Source organism: Oryctolagus cuniculus, chromosome 12 (assembly GCF_964237555.1).
Source record: "Oryctolagus cuniculus chromosome 12, mOryCun1.1, whole genome shotgun sequence".
NCBI classification, from domain to species: domain Eukaryota; kingdom Metazoa; phylum Chordata; class Mammalia; order Lagomorpha; family Leporidae; genus Oryctolagus; species Oryctolagus cuniculus.
In genome coordinates, this window is record NC_091443.1 from 44185569 (window position 1) to 44203749 (window position 18181).

General features: G+C 41.8%; 1 protein-coding gene across 18 annotated transcripts in view; it reads left to right on the forward strand.

The window, feature by feature from the left end:
* The window catches only part of HECTD1 (HECT domain E3 ubiquitin protein ligase 1), a 100762-nt gene that overhangs the window by 3145 nt on the left and 79436 nt on the right, over positions 1–18181 (forward strand). The window contains exon 3 of one of the 18 annotated variants that reach the window (XM_070053785.1): positions 9937–10055. The exons of the other annotated variants lie outside the window; for them this stretch is intronic. The gene's annotated coding sequence lies outside the window, so the exon portion shown is untranslated. The remainder of the gene's footprint in view (positions 1–9936; positions 10056–18181) is intronic. 18 annotated transcript variants of the gene reach the window in all.

Consider the following 18181-nt stretch of genomic DNA (forward strand, 5'->3'; position numbering starts at 1 on the left):
CTCTGCCTGTCAAAAAATAAAAAAGGTAAAAATCCTTAAGTTTCCAGATAACAGTCAGTGAGTAGTCCATTTATTTGTTAGCTTTTTTTAAAAAGATTTTATTTATTTATTTATTTGAGAGGCAGAGTTACAGACAGTTTGAGGGAGAGACAGAGAGAGAGGTCTTCCATCTACTGGTTCACTCCCCAGATGGCCGCAACAGCTAGAGCTGTACTGATCCGAAGCCAGGAGCCAGGTGCCTCCTCCCGGTCTCCTATGCAAGTAGAGGGGCCCACGCACTTGTGCCATTCACACTGCTTTCCCAGGCCACAGCAGAGAGCTGGATTGGAAGAGGGGTAGCCGGTACTAGAACTGGTGCCCATATGGGATGCCGGTGCCACAGGCGGAGGACCAACCCACTGCGCCACAGAGTTGGCCCCTATTTCAGTTAGTTTTTGTTACTGGCTTTCTTTGAGTGTATTTTAGCCCTTCTGTTGACACTGGTTTGAGCAGGATATATGGAAAAAGGAGTATTTGTTTTGAGTAGTCATATTTTTTTAGAGGGTCTTCATAACCCTGTGAATTACTTCTGGCATTTTAAAATTTATTTATTCAAAAGGCAGCATTACAGAGAGGCAGAGGCAGAGAGAGAGATCTTGCACCCACTGGTTCACTCCCCAGATGGCTGCAGCTGCCAGAGCTGAGCTGATCTGAAGCGAGGAGCTTCTTCCCAGTCTCCCATATAGGTGCAGGGGCCCAAGGACTTGGACCACCTTATACTGCTTTCCCAGGCCATAGCAGAGAGCTGGATCAGAAGTGGAGCAGCCAGGACTAGAACTGGCGCCCATATAGGATGCCAGCACTGCAGGCAGTGGCTTTACCTGCTATGCCACAGTGTTAGCCCCCTACTTCTGGCATTTTAAAAAGTGATGTTTGCTAATCAAAACAACTATACTTTTCTGTCTGTGTAGCAGTAACATATAGAAGAGGTATTTGTAATGGCATTTTTGGAAAGTGCTATTGTATTACAACAATTTTAAAGAAAAAAAATTCTTTTTGGAAAGGCAGAGATACAGATCTTCTGTCCCCTGATTATTCTCCAAATGCTGGCAACAGCCAGTTGCCAAGATAAGTCAGGAGCTGGGACTCAATCCCAGCTCCCTTGTGGACAGCAGGGACCCAACTGCTTGATCCATCACTTGTTACCTGTTGCCTCCTAAAGTGCCTGCTACTGGGGAAGCTGGCATCAGGAACAGAGCTGAGACTTGAACCTAGGCACTCTGATACAGGATACAACCATCCAGAGTGACATGTATTTTTATTTTTTAAGGTTTATTTATTTGAATGGCAGAGTAACAGCAAAAAAATAGAGACAGACAGAAAAGGAGAAATCTTCAGTCTAATGGTTTACTCCCTAAATGGCTGCAATGGCAGGTGCTGGGCCAGGCCAAAAGTAGGAGCCAGGAACTCCATTCAGGTCTCCCACAACTGTGACAGGGGCCCAAGTACTTGATCCTTCTTCCTCTGCCTTCCCAGATGTGTTAAGAAGCTGGACCAGAAGTGGAGCAGCAGGGACTTGAACCAACAGCTCAAACATGGGTCATGGTATAACAAGTAACAGCTTAACCTGTTGCCCCACAACACTAACTCCTATAAAATCAACCTCATGAAGAATTGCACTATCCTAACCTTATAGCTGTCTAGTTTTTTTCCTTTTTCCCTTCAAGGCTTTGCTCATATTTAGCATAATGTAATTTGGAGAAACATGAAATTAAAATAAAGTACAAAGGTGTAAGAGTATTTTTCTAAGATTTATTTATTTATTTGAAAGGCAGAGTTAGAGTGGGAGAGAGAGAAATCTTCCATCTGCTGATTCAGTCCCCACATGACCACAACAGCTGGGGCTGGGCCAGACCAAAGCCAGGAGCTTTATCCGGGTCTCCCACATGGTAGCAGGGAATCAAGTACTTGGGCTGTATGTGCTGTTTTCCCAGGTGCTTTATCAGGGAGCTGGATTGGAAGTGGAGCAGCCAGGACTTGAACTGGCACCTCTTTGGGATGCAGGTGTCACTGTTGGCAGCTTTACCCACTGCCACGACGCCAGTCCCGGAAGAAGATTTTAAATTGATGGTTAACTCTGTTTTGTGTAACATACAGTTATCATTTACAGAATAGGTAGTTGATTAAATTTTGTTTTTGGTCTTTAGTTTGCATTCTTCATTCAGTAGCCAGATTTTCTTGTTGTTGGAGAGATCGTCTTGGTTCCTTTAACCAGAGAATCAGTATGGTGAGATAGAATAGGCCATGGCATCAGAGGTCTGGGTTTATATCCTTGGTCTGCTTTGTGTTGGTTTTAGCCTTTCACAAGCTTACTTTCTTGGGTAAAATGGCAGTAATCTTATTTCAAGGGGCTTCTTGTGATTTAAAGGAGAGAATGTATGTGAAAAGTGTTTTGATTAAACTGGGATACCCACATGTGTGGATATTAATTAAAAAAAGTACTGTAAATGAGGGAATTGTGGGAATAAATTTTTTTTAAAAGATTATTTATTGGAAAAACAAAATTTACAGAGAGAACCAGGGAGACAGCAAGAGAGAGCTCTTCAATCCACTGGTTTACTCACTCCCCAAATGGCCACAATGGCTGGAGCAAGGCTAGTCCAACCCAGGAGTTTCTTCCGGGTCTCCCGTGTGGTTAGAAGTGGCCCAAGAATTTGGGCCGTGTTCCATTGCTTTCCCAGATGCATTAGCAGGAATTTGGATCAGAGTGGAGCAGCTGAGACTCAAACCAGCACCAGTATGAAATGATGGCATTCCAGGTGGCAGCTTTACCCACCATGCCACAACACTAGCCTCCCTAAATTCGTCTTTTGAAGACATGACTTTATCTGCTCAAAGGAAAATAAATGGTGGCAGCCTGGAGATCAAAAGAATATACTTGTAGACTTATTTGGAGGCTATAATCTGGGGGAGGGGTATTGCGTGGTTGTGTTAAAAGTAGAAATAGATTTAAGAGAGATTTGGGTTTTGGAAGAGAAATGGACTTAAGTAGACTTGAATGATTAGGTATGGGAGAGTGAGAAAGCAGGAGGTGTTGTAGGTGACTCAGGTCATTGATGGGGCAATTCAATGAGGGAACATTGGAAGAAGAGGACCATGTTTTGAGCATGTGAGGTCATGAGTTTGGATTTGGAAATGTTGAATCTGAGATACACTTGCGATATCTCTATGGAGGTGTTGAATAAGCAGTTGTATAAATGAGTATGGAAAATGGAGGCGAGGCCTAGGTTAGAGAAAAATTGCAGAGTCAAGGATTTGTGATAGTTATTTATAATCATGGGATATGATGGAGGTTTAGTGCAGTGAGTCTTTTTTTTTTAAAGATTTATTTATTTTTATTTGAAAGTCAGAGTTACACAGAGAGGGGAGAGGCAGAGAGAGAGAAAGGTCTTCCATCCGCTGGTTCACTCCCCAGTTGGCCGCAACGGCCGGAGCTGCGCTGATCTGAAGCCAGGAGCCAGGAGCTTCTTCTGGGTCTCCCACATGGGAACAGGGGCCCAAGGAGTTGGGCCATCTTCTATTGCTTTCCCAGGCCTCAGCAGAGAGCTGGATCGAAGTGGAGCAGCCGGGACTCGAACTGGCACCCATATGGGATGCCTGCACTTCAGGCCAGGGTGTTAACCTGCTGTGCCACAGCACTGGCCCCCAAGTGCAGTGAGTCTTAAAACTCTTTGGTGGCTGAGGCCAGCACTGTGGCGCAGTGGGTTGAAGCCCCAGCCTGCAGGGCTGGCATCCCATATGGGCCTTTGTTCAATTCATGGCCGCTTCACTTCTGTTCAGCTCTGCTAATAATGTGCCTGGGAAAGCAGTGGAGGATGGCCCAAGTCCTTGGGCCCCTGCACCCGTGTTGGTGACCCCGAAGAAGCTCTTGGTTTCTGGCTTCAGATTGGCTCAGCTCTGGCCATTGTGGCCATTTAAGGAGTGAACCAAAAAATAGAAGACCTCTCTCTGTGTGTCTCTACGTCTCTTTGTAACTGTCTTTCAAATAAAGTAAATCTTTAAAAAAACTCTCTGGTGGCAGAACTTCTTCATGTTCTTAAAAATTATCATGAACCCTGCAGAAGTTTTAATTATGTTGACTATGTCAGTTGCTGTTTATCATATTCTAGTTGTAACTAGGACATTTTAAAAATGTATTCATTAATTATTTTAAAAGAATAAGCTTCTTATATTTAATTTAAATACATTTTGTGAAAAATGGCCTTTTCCAAATAAAATATTTAGGAGAAGAGTGGCATTATTTGACATTTTTGCAACTCTTTCTAGTTTGCTTTAATGGAAGATTGCTAGATTCTCATATCTGCTTCTGCATTTAGTCTGTTGCATTATGCTGTTTTGATTGAAATTTGTGGGAATCTTTAACAGATGTAGTTAGAAAAGGGAGGAATATTATAATAATATTTAAACATAATTATATGTATTTTTGTACCAAAATGCAATGAGATAGTTTCTTAAATGTTAGTTATAATATGGATTTTGCTATTTGTTATCAGTGAACTTTTTGTATTCTGTTACATTAATATCGATCTGTCTTGTACTTTGGATGTTTTTTGCATGTTTAATTTTGCAAAATCATACTTTGGTTATGTGGAGATTATTGGTCCACTGTTAAACAGATACTCTAAATGTTGACATGTCATTGTACAGTATCAGAAACTCACATTTGATAATATGACATTGATATCATCAGAAAAGTATGAAGTTTGGGATGCTGTCAGGAATGTGGTGACAAATACAAGTTTTCCAAAATTTGTAATTTTTGCTTGGAAACTTGAATGTTATCATTCAAAACCAACAGTTTTTTTTCCCTTGAAGTTCATTAATTTTCTTGAAGCTATGAGTGTGACTGATACAATGTGCTTTTTTTAAAAAAAGAAATATTTAATGTATTTGAGAAGCAGAGAGACAGCTCCTGTCTGCTTGTTCACCCCCCTTCCCAAATCCCTGCAATGGGAGGGAGGTGTAGTAATTCATTGGTAGTAATGTATCATAATTAAACTTGTGCATTGGGCTAGGCCAGGTGGAAATTAGTGTCCAGGAAGTCAGTCCAGGTCTCCCACATGGATGGCAGAGACCCAGTAACTTGAGCCATCACCTGCTATCTCCCAGAGTGCACATTAGCACGCAGCTGGAATTGGGAGTGGAGATGGGCTGTGAAGTCATGCATTCTGATGCAGGATGTGCACCCACATGGTATCTCAACCACTAGGCCAAAAACTTAGTCCTTTTGTTAATTATGAAAAAATGTTTATCAAATATCAGCCTAAATAATCAGTTTGTTTGATGTTCTTTCAAGTACTGTGATGTTGCAAGAAAAAAGTGGTTAGTTCATCTCTCACATAGTTATACAAGTACTTTTCCTTGTTCCAGCCATTCTTACTTGGTATGCCAAAGTCCTTTATGCTAATTTCTCACTTTCTACAGTACATTATTAAAAAGATGTATATTCCAGAGTTGAGATTTAGTGACAGTTTAAGATTTATTTATTTATTTGGAAGGCAGAGTTACACAGAGAGAGAGAAAGAGAGAGAGAGGGGTGTCTTCCATCTGATGGTTCACTCCGCAATTGGCCGCAACAGCCAGAGCTGTGCCTATCCAGAGGCAGGAGCCAGGGGCTTCTTCCGGGTCTCCCATGTGGGTGCAGGGGCCCAAGGACTTGGGCCATCTTCTGTTGCTTTCCCAGGCCACAGCAGAGAGCGGGATTGGAAGTAGAGCAGCAGAGTCTTGAACCCGCGCCCATATGGAATGCCGGCACTTTAGGCCAGGGTGTTAACCCACTGCGTCACAGCGCCGGCCCCAAAGATTTATTTATTTGAAAGGCAGAGTTAGAAGGAGAACTCGAGATAGAGAAAGATCCTCCATCCTCTGGTTCACTCCCTAAATGGCCATAACAGTTGGGGCTAGGTCAGGCTGAAGCCAGGAGCTTCATTCATGTCTCCCACTTGGGTGACAGGGGCCCAAGCACTTGGGCCATCACTGCTTTCCTATGTGCATTAGCAGGGAGCTGGTTTGGAAGTGGATCAGCTGGAACTGGAAATGGAGCTTAAATGGGATGCTGGCATCTCAGTTGGTGGCTTAACCCAATGTGCCATAATGCTGGCCCTGAAATTAATAATTTCCTTTCTTCATGAAGTTATCCATTGGTAGTGCAGTTCAGTGCTGTTGCCTTGATTCACACTAAAGCATTTCTGTCCAGCAATGCTTTTTGCATTATTAGTGCATGTCAACACAGGAAAGACATTCGAGAAAGGGTGCTTGTGTTGACTAGTCGGGGTCAAGTAGGATGAAGACTAAAGGTATCTCTTGAATTTAGAACCATTCTAAAGGTTGTTGATTTTTTTTTTTTTTAAATTTATTTATTTATTTGAAAGTCAGAGATACACAGAGAGAGGAGAGGCAGTAAGAGAGAGAGGTCTTCCATCCATTGGTTTACTCCCCAGTCAGCTGCAACGGCTGGAGCTGCACCGATCCTAAGTCAGGAGCCAGGAGCTTCTTCTGGGTCCCCCACGTGGTTGCAGGGGCCCCAGGACTTGGGCCATCTTCTATTGCTTTCCCAGGCCATAGCAGAGAGCTGGATCGGAAGAGGAGCAGCTGCGACTTGAACTGGCGCCCATATGGGATGCCAGTCCTTCAGGCCAAGGTGTTAACCCACTGCACCACAGCACTGGCCCCAAGGTTGTTTATCTTGGTGATGAGAGTCTGATGGAGTGGTGGTGAGAGTCAGATTTGAATGGATTGAGGAGTGTGTGGTATATAAAGAAACAGAGACAAGATGCTGGGAAACTTTATTCACACTTTGGATTGGGAAAGGAGTATAGATTATTTGTTTTGTATTTTCCTTTTTTTTTTCTTTTAAAAGCAGAAGAGATAGGAGAAAGAATGAATAATCCATAGTGTAAGTACTCTGAAAAAACTGGGAGAGATCTGACTTGTTTAAAGCAGTGCTTCTTAAACTTTAATGTACTTCATGAGAATCATTGGCCCAGTAGCATTATTAAAGTGCATATTCTGATTCAGTTGGTCTGGTGTGGAGCCTAATAATTTAAAAAAAAAAAAACATTTGTTTATTTATTTGAAAGGTGGAGTGGCAGAGAAAGAGAAGAAAATACGTGCATGCTTCTGTCTGCCAGTCCACTCCACAAATACCAGCAATAACCAAGGCTGGGCTACACCTAAGCTAGGAGCCAAGAACTCCATCTAGGTCTCCCATGTGGGTGGCAAGGGCTCAAGTATTGGGCCACGGTCCACTGCCTTCCAGGTGCATTAGTAGGGAGATGGATCAGAAGTGGAGTACCTAGGACTTTTTTTGTTTTTTAAGAATTGATTGATTTATTAGAGAGGCAGAGAGAGAAGAGAGGTCTTCCATCTGCTAGTTCACTTCCCAAATGGCTGCAATGGCCAGAGCTGGGCCAATCGAAGAAAGGAGCTTCTTTAGGTCTTCCATGTGGGTGCAGGGGCCCAAGGATATGGCCATCTTCTACTGCTTTCCCATGCCACAGCAGAGAGTGGATCGGAATTGGAGCAGCTGGGACTCAAACCAGAGTCCTTATAGGATGCCGGCACTGCAGGTGGCTGCTTTACTTGTTAAGCCACAGTGCGGCCCCAGTACCCAGGACTTGACTGGTACCCTGATACGGAATGTCGCATCACAAGTGGTGGCTTAACCTGCTGTGCCACAATACTGGCCCAAATTTGTACTCCTAATGCGCTTCCAGATAATAACAAAAGGTTATGTACAGAAAACCCCATATTCATTAGTAAAGCTGTTGATCCACTGATGGAGAGGCTGGTTTTAGGTAGAAAAAGGTGTATTCCCTTGGTTTTAACAAAGGGAAGGTGAAGAGGTTAGGTTTGGTGTTTTAGGTCTGATGGTAGAAAGTTGAAAGGATTTGTTTGATGGCTTGTATTTTATCCCTGAAGTCGGAGATTAAAAACAAGGTAATAGAGATGGATGTTGTGATGCAGTGTGTTAAGCCGCCACTTGGAACGCTGTCATCCCAAATTCAAGTGCCTGGACTGAGTCTTCTCTACTCATCATTTCCTATCTGGCTACCTGCTAATGTGTCTAGGAGAAAGTGGTGATGACTCTAAAACCTGGATTCCTGCCACCCATGTGGGAGTCCAGGAGGGAGTTCCTGGTTCCCTGATCCAGCCCTGCCTGTTGTGGGCATTTGGGGAATAAATCAGTGGGATGGAAGAGCTCTCTCTTTGTCAAATAAATCTTTAAAAAAAACAAGAATGGATTTATATGGGGAAGTCAATGTTCTCATATAATGCAAGTAGTTTAATAACAACTATTCCTTTCTCTAAGTTAACTAACTAGAGTTACAGTCTTAAAATGGTGATTTGATTGTACCACTCCCTTTTATAAAATCTTTGGGTTCTTAATGAATCAAATTTAAATGTCTTAAAAAAACCCTTCCTGCATTCTCACACATATATAAGACTACCACATTACTATATTTGGAGCCTTCATCTTTCCCACTGAAAAGCAAAGTAATACTGAGTGAACTGGAGAAGTTCTTTATATTAGCCTGTTTTCCCGTTATGTCTACAGTACCTGTAGAATATATTTCTGGAGTTGTGAAACTGGTTGGGAGTATCAGGAGGAAGAATGTTAATAACATTTTTTTCAGTAGCAGAAACAATAATAACATCAGTATGTGCACTGGGTCTTCAACAAGGTCATGGAAGATGTGTATTATGAACAAAGTAGATGGATTACAAAAGGTTTTTTGCACCAAAATTATTTAATTCCCTTTTCCATCAACTTTTTGTTAATAGTTTTTATTTATGTATTTGAAAAGTAGAAAGCAAGTGAGTTCTCATCCATTGATTCCTTCCTCAAATGACTGCAGTGTTTGCTGCCAGGAACCTAATCCAGGTTTCCCATGTGGATGACAGAAACCAAATCACTTGGGCCGTCACTCCTGCCTTCCTGGGTCTGTAGTGGCAGGAAGATGGAGTCAGGAGCCACAGCCAACAGAACAGCTAGTTGTTCAGTTTATGTACACTGATGGCAGCCGTGTATGTCCTTCTGTTCAGTGGATAGTAGAGAGAAGTGCTAGAATTAAGAAGTTCTCCATCATGGTTCTTGACTTGGGACTCTAGGAGATTCATTAGTGATGAACTTCAGAGAACTTTTGTTGATTACTACTCAAGTGTTGGCCACCTAAAAAAAATGTAAACCACAAAACAGTGTTCTAGTCTCAGCAGGAAATATATAATGAAAATTAATGAAGCTAGATTTTTAACTCGTGACATACTTCTGTGTATAGACCACTTTGTGTTTTACAGCATTATACTATGCATATCTGGTGACTGTGTCATTAGATCTTAGCATCCAGCACTGTCTGACCCATCTTTGTATCCTACCTGCAACACTCAACACAGTAGTGGGCAGGAAAAGGCAGTGAATAGATACATGTTGAATTAATTGCAGTCAAGTTTATGTGTGTATTTTAATTGGAGAAAAGCAAGTTTACATATTAAAATTGTACTTCTTTTCAAGAAAAGAAAGGCAGTAATTTTCAGCTGGTATATCAAGAGTTATTTTTAGCTCAGTAATACAGAAGAGGTCAAGGCTGGGAGCAGAGGCAAAAAATGGAATAAAAATGAAATGAATCAAATGATACTATCTTCTAGAAACAAGATTGATTCATGTTTTTCAGCTAAGTGATTAACGTGGGCCATCTTCCTCTGCCATCTCATGCACGTTATTAGGAAAATGGACTGGAAGCAAAGTAGCTGAACTCCAACTCACACTTCAGTGTGTGATGCAGGCATCTCAAGTGATGTCTTAACCACTGCAGATGCCCACTCCTGTTCCTGTTTGTTTTCTTTCTTTCTTTTGTTGGTTGATATGTCTTTTTAAAGATTTATTTATTTATTTGAAAGGTGTAGTGACAGAGACGCCTTCCATCTGCTGGTTCATTCCCCAGATGCTTGCAATAGCCAGGGCTAGACCATCCCAAAGACAAGAGCCAAGAACTCCATCTGGATCTCCCACAGACATGGTAGGAACCTAAGTATTTGCATTATCCTCTGCCACTTAGGCTCATTAACAAGAAGTTGGGATTTTAAGTGCAGAGTAGTCAGGACTCAAACCAGACATTCTGATATGGGCTGTAGGCACCATGCCTTAACTGGCTGTGCCACAATACCTGTCCCTTTGTTCTTGTTTTACATTGTTTATCTTTACTTCCATCAGAAAAGGATTCTGATATCATTGTGGGTAGCATTTGGAAACCACTTTCTAAATTTGGAGCTATCTGAAGATTCTTCTTTTTTTAAAAGAATTGTTTTTTATTTATTTGAAAGAGTTACAGAGAAAGGTAGAACCAGAGAGAGAGAGAAGACTTCCATTCCACTGGTTCACTCTCCAAATGACCACAACAGCCAGAGCTGAGCTGAGCTGAAGCCAGAAGCCAGGAGCTTCCTCCTGGTTTCCCATGTGGGTTCAGGGGCCCAAGCACTTGGGCCATCTTCCACTGCTTTCCCAGGCCACAGCAGAGAGCTGGATTGGAAGAGGAGCAGCTGGGACTTGAACTGGTGCTCATATGGGATACAGGTGCTGTAGGCTGGAGCTTTAACCCACTGTGCCACAGCACCGGCCCCTGTAGATTGTTAATCTTATTTTTGTGGTTCACTAGTCTGACAGTTCTTTGTATGCCAAATGACTAACCTTGAGTCTATTTTGAATAAACTTTGAGTGACTATAATTGTATATGAAATTTTCTGTCATAGATAAATAATTTTTGCATTATCTAGGGAGGGTTGTGATTATTCTTTTTTGGTATTTATTTATTTATTTGAAAGGCAGAGTTACAGAGAGGGAGAGGTAGAGTCATAGACAAGTCTTCCATCTGCTGGTTCACTCTCCAAATGGCTGCTACGACGAGGGCTGGGCCAGACTGAAGCCAGGAACCAGGAGCTTCCTCTGGGTCTCCCACGTGGGTGCAGGGCCCATATACTTGGGCCATCGTTTACTGCTTTTTCAGGTGCATTAGTAGTGAGCTGTATCAGAAGTGGAGCAGCCCGAACTCAAACTGGTGCTCAAATGGGATGCCAGTACTGTGGGCAGCAGATTAATCTGCTACACCACAGTACTGGCCCCAGGGTTGTGATTATTCTATACATAATGGTTTTTTTTTTCTTAAAGTTGTTTAAATTACTTACAGTGAAATTTCTTTAACCTTCCTCCCATTTCCTTCCTTCCTTCCTTCTCTCTTTCCTTCGTTCATTCCTTCCTTCCTTTGTTCCTTCATTCCTTGATTGATTTATTTGAAAGGCAGAGAGAGAAGAAATCTTCCATCCACTGTTTCACTCCTCAAATGGCCGCAACAGCTGGAGCTGGGTCTATCCGAAGCCAGGAGTTTCTTCCAGTCTCCCATGGGGGTGCAAGGGTCCAAGCACTTGGGCCATCTTCCTCTGCTTTCCCAGGCACATTAGAAGGGAACTGAATTTGAAGTGGAACAGCCGGGACTTGAAACATTACCCATATGGGATGCTGGCACTGCAGATGGCGGTTTACCTGCTGTGTGCCACAGCACCACCCCCCACCTTCCCACTTCTAATGCTTGTCAGTTAGTGGTTTGTTCTCTATTAGTATAGCTTTTGGTTTTTCCATGATGTCATGTAAATGGAATTATACACATGGTGTGTGGCTCTTTTAGTCTGATTTTTTTTTTCACTTTGCATGTTGCATTTGAAATTCATCTGTGTTGAGTGTATCAGTAATTCTTCCTTTTAACTGCAAAGTAATATTCCATTTTTTGGATATGCTGTAATTTAAGACATTCATTTGTTGAAGGGTAATCTTTTTCCAGTTTTTGTGATTATGATCGAAGCTGTATAAATATTAGCATACAGGTTTTTATGTAAATATGATAAGGTGTAGAAATTGAAAAACTGAGTTCAAATTCATGTGGAAATAGAGACAATCTGGACTAGTCAAAACAACTTTGATAGAGAATAAAGTGGATGTCTGTTGTTTTGCTTAAGCTGGGAGTGAGAATACCTTGTGTGGATGACAGGGACCCATTTACCTGACACCTCTCAGGGTACAATTTAGCAGAAACCTGGAATTGGGAGCATGGTCAGTACTCAAACCTAGGCATTGTGAAATGGGACGTGGGAATCCCAACTGGTCTCATAACTGAGAAGCCAAATGCCCACCCGTTGATTTTTGAGGTTTGTTTTATGGCCTAGGATATGATTTATTTTATTTTTGGTCAGTGGTCCATATGTATTTGAGAAGAATGTGTGTTGCTGGATAGGATTTTCTACAAATGTCAGATTAGGTAAAATATGATAATGTTAAAGTTCATGTCCTTATTGCCTTTGTGTTTGTCTTATGGGTTAGTGAGAGAGGAGTGAAGTCTTAATTGTGCAGTTCCTCTTGCTGTTCTTTGAGTTTTTGCTTCATGTGTTTTGAAGCCCTGTTGTGTTTTGGATTCAGTCTGGTGAATTTACGCTTATATCTTAATGTAATGTCCCTCTTTATTCTTGTTAACAAAGACTATTTTGTCTAATGTTAAGCATAGCTGTTCCAACTTTTCTTTAACTAGTGTTTATGTGGTATATCTTTTTCTATCCTTTTAGTTTTTAACCAATCTGTATTATTATATATAGATGCCTTGTAGACTACATGTTGTTGGGTTTTGTGTCTGTGTGTGTGTATTCTAAGATTTATTTGAGAGGTAGAGTTACAGAGAGGGAGAGACAGAGAAAAGTTCTTCCATCCACTGGTTCAGTCTCCAAATGGCCGCAATAGAGAGGAGCCAGAAGCTTCTTTTGGGTCTCCCACACGGGTGTAGGGAGCATCTTGGAGCATCTTCTACTGTTTTCTCAGGCCATAGCAGAGCTGGATCAGAAGAGTCTTGGACTGGCGCCCATAAGGGATGCCGGCACCACAGGGCGGCTTTACCTCCTGTGCCACAGGGCCAGCCTGTTGTGTATGTGTTTTTAATCCACTTGACAATCTGTGTTTTTACTTGGTGAGTTTGGATGCTTTACATTTAATGTAATTTCTGACATGTGTAGATATATATCTCTCAATTTATTACTTGTTTTTGATTACTTCTCTTTTCGATCTTTTCCATTTGGGGTTACTGTTTCATAATAATCTATTGACTAGTTAATATTCCAGTTACAAGTTAAATGAAGAAGCTATATACATTTATAAGTCCCTTTATACTCTTCTGCCCTTATACTATAGTTATCACATGTATTAAAACTACATTAATTGAAAACCTTAGGATTTGCTATTATAATTTTTGCTTTCAACAGTGAATTTAATAGGGGGAAAATAGTCTTATGTTTATCCAGGTAAGATTCTGTTGATTTCCATTCATTTCTGAAGTTCTCTGTAGCTGTGTAGTATCATTTTCTTTCATCTTTAAGAACTTTGTTGACTATTACTTTTTAGGAAGTTCTGCCAGTGATAAATTCTCTTTAGTTGAGAATGTCTTTATTTTACCTTCATGGTATAAAGATATTTTTGCTAGACACAGCATTCTAGGGTGAATTTGTTCATTTTAAAGACAAAGTTTGCTATCTTCTGGGCTGTGTCTGTGTGTTTACATTTTATTTCATTGAAAGACACACTGGTAGAGAGGGAATGACAACAAAATAAAGAGATGGCTCTGCTGGTTCATTCCCCAAATGACAGTAATGGCCAGGAGCCAAGAATTCTTTTTTTTTTTTTTTTTTAAGATTATTTATTTATTTGAAAGTCAGAGTTACACAGAGCGAAGGAGAGACAGAAAGAGAGAGAGAGGTCTTCCATATGCTGGTTCACTCCCCAATTGGCCACAACGGCTGGAGCTAGCCAATCTGAAGCCAGGAGCTTCTTCCAGATCTCCCACAGGGGTACAGGGGCCCAAGGACTTGGGCCATCTTCTACTGCTATCCCAGGCCATAGCAGAGAGCTGGATCTGAAGTGAAGCAGCTGGGACTCGAACCGACACCCATATGGGATGCTGGCTCAGCAAGCAGTGGCTTTACCTGCTATGCCACAGCACCAGCCCCAGGAGCCAAGAATTCTATCCAGGTGTCTCAAGTGGGTGGCAGGGATGCAAGTACTTGGGCCATCTTATGCTTTTCTAGGCACATTAGCAGGGAGCTGGATAGGCAGCAGAGCAGAGGGGACTCTAACCAGTGCCCTGATATGGGATGCTAGCATGACAAGCTACAGCTTAACCTGCTTTGCCACAGTGGCTTTTTGGTTTCTGATTCAACAACAACAACAAAAAAAATCTGTTCATGTGAATCTTATTTTTTTTTTTAAGATTTTATTTTTTTATTTGACAGGTAGAGTTACAGACAGTGAGAGAGAGACAGAGAGAAAGGTCTTCCTTCTGTTGGTTCACCCCCCAAATGGCAGCAATGGCCAGAGCTGTGCTGATCCGAAGCCAGGAGCCAGGAGCTTCCTCCTGGTCTCTCATGTGGGTGCAGGGGCCCAAGCACTTTGGCCATCCTCCACTGCCCTCCTGGGCCGCAGCAGAGAGCTGGACTGGAAGAGGAGCAACCGGGAGTAGAATCGGAGCCCATATGAGATGCTGGCACTGCAGGCAGAGGATTAACCTACTGTGCCAGGGCGCAGGCTCCGAATCTTTTTTTTTTTTTTTTTTTTTGACAAGCAGAGTTAGACAGTGAGAGAGAGAGAGAAAGGTTTTCCTTTTCCGTTGGTTCACCCCCAAATGACCGCTACGACTGGTGTGCTGCAGCCTGCACGCTGCGCGGATGCAAAGCCAGGACCCAGGTGCTTCCTCCTGGTCTCCCATGGGGTGCAGGGCCCAAGCACTTGGGCCATCCTCCACTGCCTTCCCGGGCCACAGCAGAGAGCTGGACTGGAAGAGGAGCAACTTGGACAGAATCCGGCACCCCAACCGGGACTAGAACCCAGGGTGCCAGCGCTGCAGGTGGAGGATTAACCCAGTGAGCTGCAGCGCTGGCCCCAAATCTTTTTTTAATAGGTATGTGTTTTTCCCCCCTCAGTTCTTTCAAGACTTTTTTTTTTTTGCAATTTGATTGTTATGTACATGTGCAATTTGTCTTTTTGGGGGTTTGCTGAACTTCTTGAATCTGTGTATAGTCATGCACTACTAAAAACATTTTGATAAACGATGGACCACATTTAATAAACGGGCATAGTAACCTCCTCCTTCGGCTCCAGCATCCCATATTGTCAACAGTTTGAGTCCTGGCTGCTCCTCTTCCAATCCAGCTTCCTGTTATGTGCCTGGGAAGGCAATGGAAGATGGCTCAAGTGCTTGGGCCCCTGCACCCTTGTAGGAGACCTGGAAGAAGCTTCTGGCTCCTGGCTTCTGATTGGCCCAGCTCCAGCCGTGCAGCCATTTTGGGGAGTGAACCAGCTGATGAAAGTCTCTCACTCTCTCTGGGACTGACGCTGTGACATAGTGGGCTAAGCCTCCGTTTGCTGCTCCTCTTCTCATCCAGCTCCTTGCTATGGACTGAGAAGGCAGTGGAAGGTGGCCCAAGTGCTTGAAACATGGGAAAAGCTTCTGGCTTCAGATCAGCCCAGCTCTGGCTCTTGCAGCCACTTAGGGGAGTGAACCAGTGAATGGAAGACCTTCTTTCTTTCTCTCCCTCTCTGTGTCTGTAACTCTGCCTCTTAAACAAATAAAATGTTGGAGAAAAAAAAAAATCTATTTCTCTCTGTCTTCTCTACCTCTCCCTCTGTCTGTAACTCTGGCTTTCAAATAAATAAATATGCTTTTTGTTTTTTTAAAAAAGTGATGTTGATGATCCTAACCCTTTGTAGGCCTCAGCTAATGTCTGTGTTAGTACTTTAACAAAAAAAGTTGTAAAAGTTAAAAGAATTTTTACTAGCCAAAAACGTATTGAATAAGGATATAAAAATATTTTTGTAGAGTTAATCAGTGTATTTGTGTTTTAAACTAAGTGTAACTACAATCAAAAAATTAATATTAAAAAGTTTATAAAGTAAATCTAAGGTTAATTTATTAATAGAACAAAAATACCTTAATAAATTTAGTGTAGCCTAAGTGTACAATGTATATAAAGTCTACAGTAGTGGACAGTAATGTCCTAGGTCTTCACATTCCCTCACCATTCAATCATTCACTCACTCACTCATCTAGAGAATCTTCCAGTCATGGAAGCTCCATTCATGGCAGTGCCTTGTAAAAATTATCATTTTTGTCTTTTTTTTTTTTTTTTTTTTTTTTTTAAGAGAGAGTGTTCCCATTAGCTAGTTCACTCTCCAAATGATGGTAACAACTTAGACTGGGTTGGGGCTAAAGCTGGGAGCTTTATGTGCAGTTGGAAGTAAATTTGAGACTTGTGTCCGATTCCTTTTCTTGTTCTTTCCTCTCTAGCACCTCACTGCCCATGGGCTTTTGCTCCTAGGAGTCTTTTTCCCAGTCTTCTTGTTAGAAAGCTGGACTGCTTAGGTGGCTTCAGCCATACTTCACCCTGCCATCCATTCCACCACTTCCCTTGTGCTGTCATACAATTTCTCGGGTCTCTGCCCTTAGGCTGAAAATGGTGAGAAAATAGACAGGAATCAGGATACATCTCATGCTGTTTGGTTCATAGGAGCTGCTTCTCTCCTTTCCTTTGGGATCTGAAGTGTGCGCCATTGCCACTGGGTATGTTTCAAGTCAGAGTTTAGTCCGAGACTCATGCTTGGGGCCAGCCCTAGAGTCAGGCCAGGAGACATAATACCCAGGGATTTCTCTGTATTGCCGCTGGCTCATGAGACTCCTTTTCTTGGTCCCCTCTGTTTCTGTTATGTGCTCCTGCTGCATGATCAAAGCTGGGAAAGAAAAGTGAAAGAAAAAAAAAGTTTGAAACTCATTTGAAATCATGAGTTGTTAACTTAAGCTTTCATTTCATTTCCAATCTATCTGCCGTTGTTTGCTTTTCAGAGTCCTTGGGTATTTGCTTTTTTGTGTTCTGTATAAGGTTTTTGGTTGTAGTCATTGGATGAAATAAACTAGTTTTCTCTATATTGACTGGCCCCAAAATTGAAATTAATTTTTATGAGTTACTAAATACAGATGCTCCTCAAATTATGATGGGGTTCTGTGCCCTTATAAACTGTAAGTTGAATCTGTCATTAGTTGAAAATGCATTTAATACCCCTGACTTACCAAATATCATAGCTTAGCAAAATGATACATTGTAGAGTATCGTGATCATGTGGCTGACTGGGAGCTGGAGCATGTCACTACTCACTGTAGCAAGAGAGTATTGTACAATAACATGTATCACTAGCCCGGAATAAGATTAAAATACAAAGTACAGTTTATACTGAATACATACTGCTTTCATACCATCAAAAAGTAGAACCTATGTCCATTTTTGGAGTTTCTTTATATTTGTTGTTTCTATGTATTGAAAACCAGAAGTTTATACTAGTACCTCCAGTTCCAGTCTAACAACACAGAGTTCATGTTAGTTTTCGTTCTGTTTTTGTAACTCCCCTTTCCTGTAGTGAGAAACCTGGCTTCCATTTTCCTTATTATATGTACTTAATAACTGTACTGTATACAGCTGTATGTATGTTTCAGTTGCCCATCAATGGAACATTCCTCTGCACATGTGCTGTCTTGACCTAGCTCACACTCTGATACCCTGTAGCAGAATGATTCCCTCTTCCCTCTGGATATCCTTCTCAACACCAGTGCTAGACATAAACCATGGATGTCTAAGGGTTCATTTTCATGGACTAAACAAGACTTTTAAGTTGACTTAGGTTAGATATATGAAAGAGGCTATGGAGAGAAGTAGACAGATTTAGGATGTATTTTAGAGGACTTAATTGGAGGGATTTAACTGATAGGTTAGATATGTAATGTGAAGAAAATCAGGGAGGGGAATGAAGGATGATTCTCAGGTTTCTGGCTTTCTGGATGGTTAGTATTTTGATGAAGATTTGGGAATTGAGGAGTAAATTAGGAGTTTAATGTTAAATATATTAATTTTAAGATGCCTGTAATAATTGTAAGTGGAGATGGTTGTAGTAAGTTTGTCTAGATTTGAAATAACACTGGGAGTTTTCCTGGTCTTTGGGGGAGGTTTGTATCCACAGTGTATCAAGTAAGAGAATGAATGAGATCAACTAGAGAGGTAATATAGAAAGGATGAAAAG